Raw genomic sequence first — 13732 nt, forward strand, 5'->3', positions numbered from 1 at the left:
GTGCCATGCAGCGTGGCCAAAACAACAACGAAACAAAAAAAAAAAAAACAATGTAAAATTAACAAAACCTTTCCGTCATTCTTGTTCCTCCCTGTGTCTGTTCTTTTATCCCCTGCCTTCCCTTCATTGCCAAACATCTTAGACTGGTGTATACTCGCTGCTTCAAGGCCCACACATGTGTGTAGCTTTTGAAATCTGGCTTCTATCCCCACCATCCTACTGAGTATTGTTCTCTGGAAGGTCACTGAGGCTCTTGTTTGTCAAATCCAGCGACCTTTCCTCTGTTCTAACTCCTAAGTCTGCGGAATCTGGCTGTTTGTCTTTGTGTTCTTGAGGTTTGCCACCCCCGGGCTTCCAGAACAACTCTTCATCACCTGTCTTTCAGACCCATCTTTTTCTCTTCCTATGGGAGTTTCTCTTTTTCGTCCCTGCTCCTGTGGCTTCAAGGGTAACTTCTGCATAGATAACTCCCTAATGTTTATCTCCAGGTCCAGTCTATCATGTTTTCAACATTTCCCTTCTGAGCCTAGCATCTCAACACACCCGGTCCAGCGGTCACTACCACCTCTTATCTAGTTCTTCTCCTGAGTTTTATCCCTGACTTTCAATTCTTTCGTCTACTCCAGATTCAAAGGCTAGCAAATCTGGAAACTTCTGCTGCTGCTGCTGCTAAGTCGCTTCAGTCATGTCCGACTCTGTGTGACCCCATAGATGGCAGCCCACCAGGCTCCCCCATCCCTGGGATTCTCCAGGCAAGAACACTGGAGTGGGTTGCCATTTCCTTCTCCAATGCATGAAAGTGAAAAGTGAAAGTGAAGTTGCTCAGTCGTGCCCGACTCCTAGCGACCCCATGGACTGCAGCCCCCCAGGCTCCTCCGTTCATGGGATTTTCCAGGCGAGAGTACTGGAGTGGGGTGCCATTGCTTTCTCTGTGGAACCTTCTACGGTCACCCTATTTTATGTCTCCTTTCCATTCCCACAGGCTTTAGGTCTTTGACTCTTTAGGTCTTTGACTCTTAATTGGTTTCTGTGTCCCTGTTTCTGGTTCTACATTGGCTGGTCTCACAGCTATTCCAGGTTAACTTCTAAGAACTGGCACCTGCCTGCTCCAAACCTTTCCATGGCTTTCTACTAGTGAAGGAATTAAGTACAGAGCTACGTTTTGGCATTTGAGATCTTCACAGCAAGTCCTTCACAGGAAAAGTAAAACGGAATTTTATCTTCTGTGCTGGTGGTTTCGTCACTAATTCCTGTCTGACTCTTGTGACCCCATGGACTGTAGCCCACCAGGCTCCTCTGTCCGTGGGATTTCCCAGGCAGGAACACTGGAGTGGGTGGCCATTTCCTTCTCTAGGGGATCCTCCCGACCCAGGGATGGAAGCCCAGTCTCCTGCACTGCAGGCAGATTCTTCACTGACTGAGCCACCAGGGAAGCCATATCTTCTGTAGATAGTTTGAAAAACACCTGAAATAAAACTTCAAACAAGCTAGTTGTCAGCAAAACTATAATGTCCCTCCCTACACTTTAGTAAAAAGGTTCTAAGAAAAAGAACTTTCTCCAAAAAAAAAAAAAAAAAGGATTTTTTTTTTAACTCCCAAATGAAATAGTTCTCAGAAATATATGTAAGGAGAATGATAATTTAATCTCTGTGCCAAACACTGTCTTTGTGACAGTGCTGTCTGCTGCCTTTGCTGACATCCTTTTTACTTGCATGTGGTGCAATGGAAGGGAGATTTGACTGGGGAATCAAGAGCTTTATGTTCTAATTTTAGACTTAGATGGTCTGGCTTTTGGTAAGTCACTTAAAATCTCTAGGCATTAGTTTCCACATCTGCAAACAGTGGGGGTGGTACAATATCAATATTTGGCTGCACATGATATTCACCTGGGAAGTATGTTTAACACACAGCCAGGGCAAGCTCTCCAGCTGGGGATGGTGTCAGTAGCTCTGGGTGGTCCCCAGATATGCATGTTTTGAAAAGATCCTCATGTGTAGCTGGGGCTGAGAACCCCTGCCTTGGTATCAAATGCCTTTTCTGCCTCAGCATAGAGTCATTTTTGGAATTGCTCTTCCTCTCAATTACAAGATAATTTTTATTCGAATTTACTTAGCACATCTACCGCCTATCATAATTATGGTTATTTTTGTCTTGTCTTCGTTCCTATGCTGTAGTTTCCTCAAACCCAGACTGTGTCTTACTCATCTTGGAGTGCTTGTTATTCCTCGCCACATGGACTTTGTTTGCTAAACTGTATGAAGAGTTAATAAGCTTACTCAAACAATAGCCCTTTTCCTTAATAAAATGAATTACGGCTCAAACTAAACAAAAACACCTGATCCTGTGGTTCTTGGGAACTTGTAGTGGGGATTCGGGCAGGGCAAGCTGGAGTTTCTCAGAGGTTCTGAAATATTTTCAAAGGGAAATGTTGGTGGAACCATGTGTTCTTTCATAATACCGTGGTTAATTTTAATTTCAATTGTGTTCAATATATGTTGGAGAATGTGTGTTAAGTTTCGTAGGAAAATGACTTGGAGTTTAAGCTCAATTTATTGATGAATACTTAAGCAAAAATGTTGCTTTGGGAAGATGGTGGTTATTGAAAATCTCTATATCACAGGAATGGTTTATATAACATACCAATGATTAGGTAAGAGGCAGTTGATGAGAAGCAGTTATATAAGGTATTTCTCTTCAGTGGCCAAAGTGAAGCTGCACATGCAACCTTTGCATATTTCTGCAAAGAGAGACTGAGAATATCAGGCATAGTTTTACTAAATGAGGTTTCCATCCAAGTTTTAAAAATCCAATTAAACTCTGACTAATAAATTCTTTCTACTGAAGCTGAGAACTTCAATAGAAATGCTATTATTAAATGCTTTGACAGTACTATAGTTCCCCAACTGGTAACTTTTAAAGAGGTTTCCAACTTTTAAAGACTTGTTGTGTTTTTATGGTCCATTCAAATTCTTGAAATAAATTTGAAGTATGAAAAGTATAAGGTGAAGTCTCATTGAGAAAAGCAAATGTGGGAGATCTGGCTTCGATCCCTGGGTTGGGAAGATCCCCTGGAGAAGGGAAAGGCTACCCACTCCAGTATTCTGGCCTGGAGAATTCCATGGACTGTATAGTCCATGGGATCCAAAGAGGTGGACACGACTGAGAGACTTTCACTTTTCCAGCCACAAAAATATGGTATACTCATGGGGTTTTAGTAAATGACTAAATGACTTAGGCTATTTGACTACATTCACAGTAAAAGAGGAGAAGTTATGACAAATCTAGACAGTGTATTTACAAAAGCAGAGACATCACTTTGCCGATAAAGATCCGTATAGTCAAAGCTATGGTTCTTCCAGTAGTCATGTACAGATGAGAGAGTTGGACCATAAAGAAGGCTGAGCACCAAAGAATTGATGCTTTTGAACTGTGGTGCTGGAAAACACTCTTGAGAGTCCCTTGTACATCAAGGAGATCAAGTCAGTCAATCCTAAAGGATATCAACTCTGAACATTCACTGGAAGGACTGATACTGAAGCTGAATCTCCAATAGTCTGGCCACCTGACGAGAAAAGCCTCCTCACTGGAAAAGACCCTTATGCTGGGAAAGACTGAGGTCAGGGGGAGAAAGGGGCGACAGAGAATAAGATGGTTGGATGACATCACCGACTCAATGGACATGAGTTTGAGCCAACTCCAGGAGAGTGAACGATAGGGAAGCCTGGTGTGCTGCAGTGGGTGGGGTTGCAGGGTCGGACATAATTTAGCAACTGAACAACAACAGTAAAAAACAAAGAGAAAGAAAGAAAGAAATATACAAAACACCACCATATAACATATTCTCTTTAGAACTTGGGGTCCTTATCACTTACAGAAAAGGCAGGCATTAGAAAATCAGGTTTCCCCCAAACTAGAGCTAGAAAGTAGTAGAAGAGAGCAAAAAACAAACTCTCTAGGACTTTTTTTGTTTTAATTAATTTTGAGACGTAACTGGCATATAACTCCATGCCTTCTTATGTATGTATCTGAGTAATATACACTATAAATTTACACATACACAAATACAAATGGATAGCTGCCTGGAAGGCAGTGTGAAATGAAAATATCTCCTGCCATGTTAACCAACAAGAACTATCACAGCCATCAGCGTTTTCTGGCTTCCAAATGTCAATGAGGGCTCCCAAAACTGAGATCCAGCAGACGCTGCCACCCCCACGGTGACTGCTGAGGAGCTGGGGGGATGCAAGAAGCAGCCAGCTGCCACTCCCTAAGGTGAACAAGGAAACAGGGTTAGCCCCCAAACAGCTGAGGTACACAAGAAAGGAGGGAAGTCAGGGAGGCCAGGGGCTGGCATCTTTCCGCACATAGAAAGCTAAATTCCTTAACTTGGTACTTGATCTTTGACCTTCAGACCGCGTGCTCCCTTTGTTGCAAACTTGTATATAGCCTGATTTCCTCCCTGCCTCCTTGGAGCAGCTTTTTCAGAGTTACTGAGAAGAAAAGTTATGACCCACCTAGACAGCATATTAAAATTCAGAGACATTACTTTGCCAACAAAGGTCCGTCTGGTCAAACCTATGGTTTTTCCAATAGTCACGTATGGATGTAAGAGTTGAACCATAAAAAAAACTGAGTGTTGAAAAATTGATGCTTTTCAACTGTGCTGTTGGAGAAGACTCTTGAGAGTCCCTTGGACTGCAAGGAGATCCAACCAGTCCATCCTAAAGGAAATCAGTCCTGAATATTCATTGGAAGGACTGATGCTGAAGCTGAAACTCCTACCTGATTCGAAGAGCTGACTCATTAGAAAAGACCCTGATGCTGGGAAATATTGAAGGCAGGAGGAGAAGGGGAGGACAGAGGATGTGATTTATATTATATTCTTTGGATGGCATCACTGACTTAATGAACATGAGTTTCAGTGGACTCCGGGAAATGGTGATGGACAGGGAAGCCTGGCGTGCTGCAGTCCGTGGGGTCACAAAGAGCCCAACAGGACTGAGCGACTGAACTGAACTGACTGAACTAAGATGATCTCTCCCAGGCTCGGAGCCCGAAACATTCCCACGAAATAAAACAACTCTCTCCTTTCAGGTTGTGACTACATTTTTTTAGTCAGCAGCAGGAATAAAAATAGACGTGGTAAAAAGTAGCTACATAAAAATTAAATTACCTCAACCTAAACATTTAAGCAGGGACATTAATTTGCCAACAAAGGTCCGTCTAGTCAAGGCTATGGTTTTTCTAGTAGTCATGTATGGACGTGAGAGTTGGACTGTGAAGAAAGCTGAGCGCCGAAGAATTGATGCTTTTGAACTGTGGTGTTGGAAAAGACTCTTGAGAGTCCCTTGGACTGCAAGGAGATCCAACCAGTCCATTCTGAAGGAGATCAGCCCTGGGATTTCTTTTGGAAGGAATGATGCTAAAGCTGAAACTCCAGCACTTTGGCCACCTCATGTGAACAGTTGACTCTGATGCTGGGAGGTATTGGGGGCAGGAGGAGATGGGGACGACAGAGGATGAGATGGCTGGATGGCATCACCGACTCGAGGGACGTGAGTCTGAGTGAACTCCGGGAGTTGGTGATGGACAGGGAGGCCTGGCGTGCTGCGATTCATGGGGTCGCAAAGAGTCGGACACGACTGAGCGACTGAACTGAAATGAAACATTTATATTCTTCGGTGTCTTATCAAGAATCTGAAACTGTGTTAAGAAAAAGTGATGCAGAACTGTCACTAAGCAGTTCAGTTGGTGAGACGTGGGGGTTGACTTAAGACTTCTGACGCGTCAGTAGCACAGAGGCGACACGAGAAGTTAAGTAGCCAGGAGAATCCCTCCTGATCGCCCCGTCCGCGTCTCGGTATCCCGCACGGTTGCCTCTCTGCGTCCCCCTCACGTCGCCGAGTTTCCGCAGCCCCGGCCTCCGCAAAGTGGGCGGGGTTTGGGGGGGCTGGCGCGCGGTGCTGCCTCACAATCGGGGCCGGCGCCTGCGTGACGTCAGCTCTCCACCGCCCGCCTCCAGCGCCTGGAAAGAGGCAGCTGCCCATTGGCTACGCCGCTGGCGGCCTCGGGGCCAATGACAGGGCGACGAGCTGCGGGGTCCGGACTTGACGTTGTGCGGCTACCCGCAGGGTTTATTTGGCTCCGGGGCCTCTCACCGCCGCCATTAGGAGCCCGCTGCGTCCGCGGCAGCCCCCCCTCCTGGCTCCCCCCTCCCCTCGGCGTCCCCCCGCCTCCGCGCCTGCTCTCCGCCCCTCTGCCCCCGCCTCCGGCAGTGGGAGCCGCGCGCGGGCCTGCGGAGACCATGTCCTGACTGTGGGGAGAGGGCGGAGGCGGCAGCAGCGGGGCGGGCGGAGGCGCGGAGGGAGGCGGAGAGGGGCCGGGCTCGGCTCGTCGCCGCGGGCTGCTCGGGGGGGAGTCGCCGCCGCCGCCGCCGCCGCCGCCGCCGCCGCGGCTGCCGGGCGCCGAGCGTCGGACGGGGAGGAGGAGCAGGAGCTGGAGGAGGAGCCGCCGCCAGGTAACCGGGGCCCCCGGGGAGGGCGCCCTGTCTCAGGCCCCTGGCGGCCCCGCCGCGCGGCCTGCCCGGCCCCTCGCTCCCTCACGGCACCCTCCCTGGTCGCCGGTCTCCCGGGCACCCCCCTCTGCGTCTTCCCCCACCCCACCCCCGGGGGCAGCGTCGCCGGCGAGGAGAGGGGAGGGGGGCACGGGCTGGCCTCGCCGCGCTTCCATCTTGGGCTTTCCTAGTGAGGGGACAGGCCCGGGGCTGTGGGAGGGTGTGGGTCCGCCCGGCTTGTTTACCGACCATCGGTCCGCCGCTGCTGGACGCGCTGCCTGCCCAGCCGCCTCTCTTCCGCCAGATTACGCCCCCCCACCCCCCAACTTCTTTTCCTGCCACCTACGGGCTGGTCTCTGCAATAGGGCCCTCAATACTTGGGTTCGTCGCCACAAGTTGGTACCGGTCCCCCCAAACTTGTATTTCAGCCCACCTCCCAACCCCCCCGGCGGCTTCCTCTCCGCCTCCCGCGGTGGCCTGCCGTTGTTTCCCTTTTTCTCAGAAAATAAAGGTGGGGGCCGACAGGGGTGGGCTGAGGGGCGGTGGGGGGCTGGTGAGGGGGAGAAGCTGGAACTAGTGGAAAGATTGGCCCTCTCGCTCGCAAGAAACGATGGTTCCGTGCACACTTACCTTATTCCCTTGCCTGTGGCTTGGTGTGTGGGGTCATTCCACAGACAAAAGGACCATAATGAATACTTGCATGTTAAGCTCGAGGGGCCAGCAGTTGAGGTTCAGCCTGGAAGTTTGAGCCGACCCCACTTATCTTTGAGATAACCCCGGTGTTTGGAAATTCTTCTGGCAGAGAATTTGGTATTTCAGTCGATTGATTCCGTAACTCCGTAGACTTGTATCAGGTTAAACGCCGTCTCCTTCCACCCAAGTATTGTGGTCTGTGTGTTCCCCCTATGATCTGTTACGTTGTTGTCAATAAATTTAATGTACAAAAATGTTTTAGGGATACAGTTGATGAGAAATCTTTCGCTCTGAGAAACGTTATATAATGAGTGTTTTTTTCCTGAGGTCTCTTTTTTTAGTTGATTTTATCACTTGTGCGACCTCAAGGGTACCCATGTTTTGATCAAGCATGGATGACTCAGTGTTCAAACCATAAGCCAGGGGAAACCATGAGGAATTTTGATCTTGGCTTGTGCCAGGGGCCTTAGGAAAATCATCTAAACTACGTTTGTGAAGAATTAAGCTGGACCTCTCCTCCTGGTTATTAGTATTATTAATTAAATGAGGCAATTATAAAGAAATTTAGAACCCTGCTTCCCTGTTTGATTTTTAGCTCTTGACAAGATATGCAGTCACCTTCTTATGCTAAAATTTCATAACATTGTTTTTATAGGGCTGTTAGTGGCACTGAGAGGACAGTAGTGGCATATTTTAATCTTTGGGGAGGATCCTGTTTGAATGTCATGAGGGATTTTAATTTCTGTTGTTGTTTCAACCCCTTTTATTAATGCTTGGGAGCATTGAGACACCCATTTATTTACTTCTGAAAGGTGCTTGGGTTAGTATGATGAACTCTTGCACAGTATTTTAAAGCTTGTGGCCTTGATTCAGTTCTGTACACTGATAAAGGTTTTGGCATATTACATTTAAAATCTGAGGGTTAGCATAGGTTTGGAACTCAGGACCCAGGTGTAGGATATTTGAGGTAGATTGCCTCCTGTGTGTAATTGATACAGTGAGAGCTGTTCAGTGTGCTTTTATACTTAGCTTGCTTTTATAATAGGTGGAAACTTTAAACAAATGGGGGTTGCGAAGGTAGACCTCTGTAGCTTTTTGTTTAACTTGGGTCAGTGTCAGTATTTGTGCACTGCTGCTCACTTTCCTCCTTCCCCCCAAATAAGCTCTTGTACCTGGACTTTGAGTACGTTTTTCTCCTGGTGATGTGTTTCACCTGGAGTATTTGTGCTTCACTAATGCTTTGAGTAAATAATATCTTACGCATGTTCACATTCACCTTCACACATTGCAACATAAAAACTTGCAGAGACTCCCTGTTACATGCAAAGTAAGGTTTTAACTCCTTGGTGTGGTTTTCAGGTTTCTTTATAATCTGGCCCTGATCCATTCTTCAGTCTTAACTCTTATTTCGTGCCTTTGTGAATCTTTAGTTCCAGCCAAACTAACTTGTTTGTTGTTCCTTTGAAGTTGCTCCTCTTGGCCTTTCTTTGTGCTTTTCTTTCTATTTGAAACCCTCTTCTTGTGTTCATGGATATTCCCTTTATTCTGGCCTTGAGGAGCCTTCTTGACTTTTCAGCCCCGAGATCTAGTCTCACCTCTGCAGTGAGCGACTGTTTTCCTCGCTTTTTTTCCTCCTTTTTAGAATATGCTGGCCTGGATTTCAATTTATCTTTTTATTCTACTTCCCAGTTAGATTTTTAAGATCTTTGAGGATTGGGTATGAATCCTAAGCCCTACATCTGTGCACCATATATTATGCTCTGAAAATATGGATACATGGTCTGACAAAGTGTTTCTGGTTTTAGAGATGTTCTAGAATATGAAGTTTGTACTTCTCTAAGTATTGGAGTTGCTGGAACTTTGATTTATGAGGCAAAATACTGGAAACTATCAGTTCAGGAGTATTTTGACTCTTTGCGACCCCCATGGACTGCAGCATGCCAGGGAAGTCTGGCGTGCTGCAGTCCATTGGAAACTATGACAATCTATAAAAAATTTTTTTTTGCCAGTATGTTTATATCTAAGGGTCTCAGTGGTTTAAAAAAAAAAAAATCTGCCTGCCAAGCAGGAGATGCAAGTTCTATCCCTGGGTTGGGACGATCCCCTGGAGAAGGCAGCCCACATCAGTATTCTTGCCTGGAGAATCCCATGGACAGAGGAGCCTGGTGGCGGGCTACAGTCCATGGGGTCACCCAAAGTCAGACACGGTTTAGAAACTAAGCAACATTATCAGCGTAATTCTTTCTGTAGAGGATGCTTAATATTTTGATAATGATCATTGTGTTATTTGAATAAAAATAAGTACTACAGGTCTGTGGTTTATTTCATCTTTGACTCTGGGCCAGTTACTTGGGTTTGAATTTGGCACCAGTGACATTAAGGATTGGTCGTTCCATATTTGTACTGCTGTTGATGTTTAGTTGCTAAGTCGTGTCCCACTTTTTGTGACCCCATGGACTGTAGTCTACCAGGCTTCTCTGTCCATGAGATTTCCCAGGCAAGAATGCTGGAGTGGATTGCCGTTTCCTTCTCCAGAGGATCTTCCCGATCCAGGGATTGAACCTGTGTCAGCTGCATCGCAGTGGATTCCTTACCACTGAGCCACCAGGGGAGTTGACAGGCAGCATCAGCATCCTGGGAGGGGACGCTCATCTGTCATCTCAGTTTGCGTCTTTCACCTCAGCTGTTGGCCGCATGTGTCACTGATCATGAGGCAGGTGAGGCTCAGGAGAGTGTGATTCACTGCTACCTGTCAACACTGTTGGAAGGAAAACACAAACAAACTGGTCCATAGTAGTTTTGTTTACCAAAGATAATACTGTAATTATGCGGTACATGGGTGGTTGCTGATGCAGTTGGAAAATAGGTGTGTGTGTTCGTGTTGTGTGTGTGAGTGGGAGGCCTGATGGTTTGTGGATACCGAGTCTCCTAGCAGTAAATCATCTTGATTTATCCACTGCATCTGTATGGAAACTTGTGCTCTTCCTCCAATTCATCAAAATACTTTTTTCCCCCTTAAAATTGATTGGTTTTTAGAAACTAGTTTACGTAAAAACTTTTTTTAACCTTGGGAAACCTTTTTAGCATAATTGAAGCTAAAATTAGTCTGTTAACTTTCCAGAAACACTAAGCATTTTTACTTAGGCTACTTGCATTTGTAAAAGGGACTTTCATAGAATTACATCAGTGATTTCACCACTTGAGAAGTCAGGATCAGCAAGCATTCTTTGCTCTCTGGTATTTTGGTTTGTCAGGAGTCATTAGTTGGAATTTTAAAATGGAGGTTGGTTAGGTAAATTGAAATAAAATTAATAATTTTTCAGGTGCCTAATGAACTTTTCGGTAATGAAAACACTTATTTCCTTTATTTTTATAGTTAATTTATTGAGGGCAGACTGCCCCACTCCCTCTCAAGCAACACAACGCAATTTTGGCTTTTTATTTGGTATTGTTTGGCAAGTCAGATTTTTATGTGGATTGAATTTACATAAATAAAAACTATTCAAATAGATAAAAGCATTGTTGGAAGTCAGTTGCACATCTCCAGGTGTTTCTTAATTTAAAAAAATATCAGCTTAGGGTATTTGCTGGCGGGTCCAGGATCGATCCCTGGTCAGGGAGCTAAAATCCTACATGCCTTGTGGCAAAAAAAATGAAAACATAAAAAACAGGCAGTGTTGTAACAGATTCAATAAAGACATCAACAATGGTCCAAATTTTAAAATCTTAAACAGCTTAAATAAACTTAGTTCATATAACTAAACAAGTTTAGTTCATGTAAAATTCACCTTTTAAAGTATTCATTTCATTAGTTTTTAGTGTATTCACAAAGTTACATAACCATTACCACTATTCAGAACATCTCTTACCCTCCAAAGAGACCCTGTACTCATTTGCAGTCATCTCCCTTTGCCCCAGTTCCTGGCAACTGGAAATCTACTTTCTCTGTGGATTTGCCTGTTCTATATAAATTGGTTGTTGTTCAGTCACGCAATCATGTCGTTCAGTCACTCAGTCATGTCCGACTCTTTGGAACCCCATGGACTGCAGCATGCCAGGTTTCCCTGTCAAAGAGTTTGCTCAGATTGAGTCGATGATACCATCTGACCATCTCATCCACTGTTGTCCCCTTCTCTTCTTACCCTCAGTCTTTCCCAGTATCAGTCTTCTGCAACCAGTCGGTTGTATCAGGTGGCCAAAGTATTGGAATATCAACATCAGTCCTTCCAGTGAATATTCAGGGTTGATTTCCTTTAGGATTAACTGATTTGATCTCCTTGATGTACAAGGGGGCTCTCAAGAGTCTTCTCCAGCACCACAGTTTGAAAGCATCAATCTTTGGTGCTTAGCCTTTTTATGGGCCAACTCTTGTAAATGACTACTGGAAAAAACATAGCTTTGACTATACGGACCTTTGTCTGCAAAGTGATGTCTCTGATTTTTAATACGCTGTCTAGGTTTGTCATGGCTTTTCTTCCAAGGAGCAAAGGTCTTTTAATTTGGTGGCTGCAGTCGCTATCTGCAGTGATTTTAGAGCCCAAGAAAATAAAGTCTGTTACTGTTTTCCATTTTCTGCCCATTTATTTGCCATGAAGGAATCATACAATATGGTTGTCCCTCAGTATCCATGGGGGATTTGCTCCAGGATCCCCCTCAGATATCAAAATCCAGGGATATCCAGTTCCTTTATATGAAATAACCAAGCATTTTAGGTTTGTCTAGGTCCATAGGTTTATGCACATCCTTTACACTTTAAGTCATCTCTAGATTACTTGTAAAGCCTAATATAATATAAATGCTATGTAAGTAGTTGTCAGTGTGTGTATATTCAAGTTTTGCTTTTTGGAACTTTCTGAGTATGACCTTTTATATCTGGCTTTGTTCACTTAGCTTGATGTTTTAATGTTTATCCATGTTGTAGCAAATATTAGTACTTCATTCCTTTTTATGGCTGAATAATGAATATTCCATATATGGGTATAAATCACATTTTGTTTATATTTTTCTATTCTTTGAGGGACATTTAGGTTTTTTCTATGTTTTGGCTTTTATGAAATATGCTGCTATGAACATTGTGTACAAGCTTTTGTGGGGACATACGTTTTCATTTTTCTTGGGTATATACCTAGGAGTGGAATTGCTGGGTTACATAATGGTAATCCACTCCAGTCAGTACTATTGCCTGGAAAATCCCATGGATGGAGGAGCCTGGTAGGCTACAGTACATGGGGTTGCAAAGAGTCGGACACGACTGATTGACTTCACTTCACTTCATGGTGACTCAGTGCTTAACCTTTGAGGGACTTTGTGACTGTTCTCTTCCTGCAGTGTATTATGAGGATTCCATTTCTCTACATGCTCATTACCACTTGTTGTCTTTATTATAGCCATCTGAGTAAAGTGGCGTCTGTTTTTTACTTGCATTTCTCTAATGGCTGATGGTATTGAGTATGTTTTCACATGCTTATCGGTCATTTGTGTAGTTTTAGAGAAATGTCTATTACAATCCTTTGCCCATTTTTCAATTGGATTATTTGTCTTTTTATTGTTGGATTGTGAGAGTTCTTTATATATTCTGGATAGAAGTCAGATGATTTGCAAGTGGTTTGCAAATACTTTCTCTTATTCCATAGGTTATCTCTTCACTTTGTCGGTGGTGTTCTTTGGAGTACAAAGATTTTAATTTTGATGTCCAGTTTATCTATTTTCTTTTGTCATTTATGCTTTTGGTGTTATCTCTAAGAAGCCATTATCTAATCCATGGTCAAGAAGATTTGCATTTCTTCTACAGATTTTACAGTTTTTGCTCTTACATTTAGCTCTTTGATAATTTCGAGTTTTGTATATAGTGTGAGATAGAGATCCAACTTTACTCTTTTTGCAGATGGCTGTCTAGTAGTCCCAGCATCATTTGCTGAAATTCAGTTAGCTTTAGTAACATAATTATTCTCAACTAAAATTGATTACTGCAAGGCAGCATTCCCTGGGTGTCTGAAGAAATTATCCTGACGTTGCAGATGGAGAAATGGAGTTCTACTGAGGGTTGCAGCAGTATCCTTGAGATTGGAATTCTGAGGGCAAGACATCATTTCTGTAACTTTTAACAAGTCACTTTTAAATCCTTTTCTGATTGGGGTGGGTAATTAACTTCATTTTTTGGTGTTTAATGACGGTAAAGTTTGTTTTTAAACGTGGGAATGATAGCAGTTTGCAGAACTTTGGTTAATCTTTGTTTGAAATACTATCCTTCGATATCAGTAGAATAGTGAATTGCTTTTTGTTGACTAAATGATCAGTGAGCGGCTGTTTTATAGCAAGCTCTGTTTATAGAGACATTAAAATGAGGTGTTTTTTTTTTTTACAGTTGATCATTCAAAACAAACCTTAATCCACTAAACAGAGTACTGTGAAGTGGTAAAGAAAGGACTGAATTAATTTAGCACAAGATTGTGGTTGCACCAAGAAGGGTTGCACAGGAGTGGACAC

The 13732-nt window shown here is 44.1% G+C and overlaps 1 protein-coding gene across 1 annotated transcript in view; it reads left to right on the forward strand.

Annotated features, from left to right (window-relative positions):
• Window positions 1–6458: 6458 nt before the first annotated feature.
• ZRANB1 (zinc finger RANBP2-type containing 1) overlaps window positions 6459–13732 on the forward strand; it is a 68485-nt gene continuing 61211 nt past the window's right edge. The window contains exon 1 of the mRNA XM_052660698.1: window positions 6459–6517. The gene's annotated coding sequence lies outside the window, so the exon portion shown is untranslated. The remainder of the gene's footprint in view (window positions 6518–13732) is intronic.

Source organism: Budorcas taxicolor, chromosome 23 (genome assembly GCF_023091745.1).
Source record: "Budorcas taxicolor isolate Tak-1 chromosome 23, Takin1.1, whole genome shotgun sequence".
Taxonomy (NCBI): domain Eukaryota; kingdom Metazoa; phylum Chordata; class Mammalia; order Artiodactyla; family Bovidae; genus Budorcas; species Budorcas taxicolor.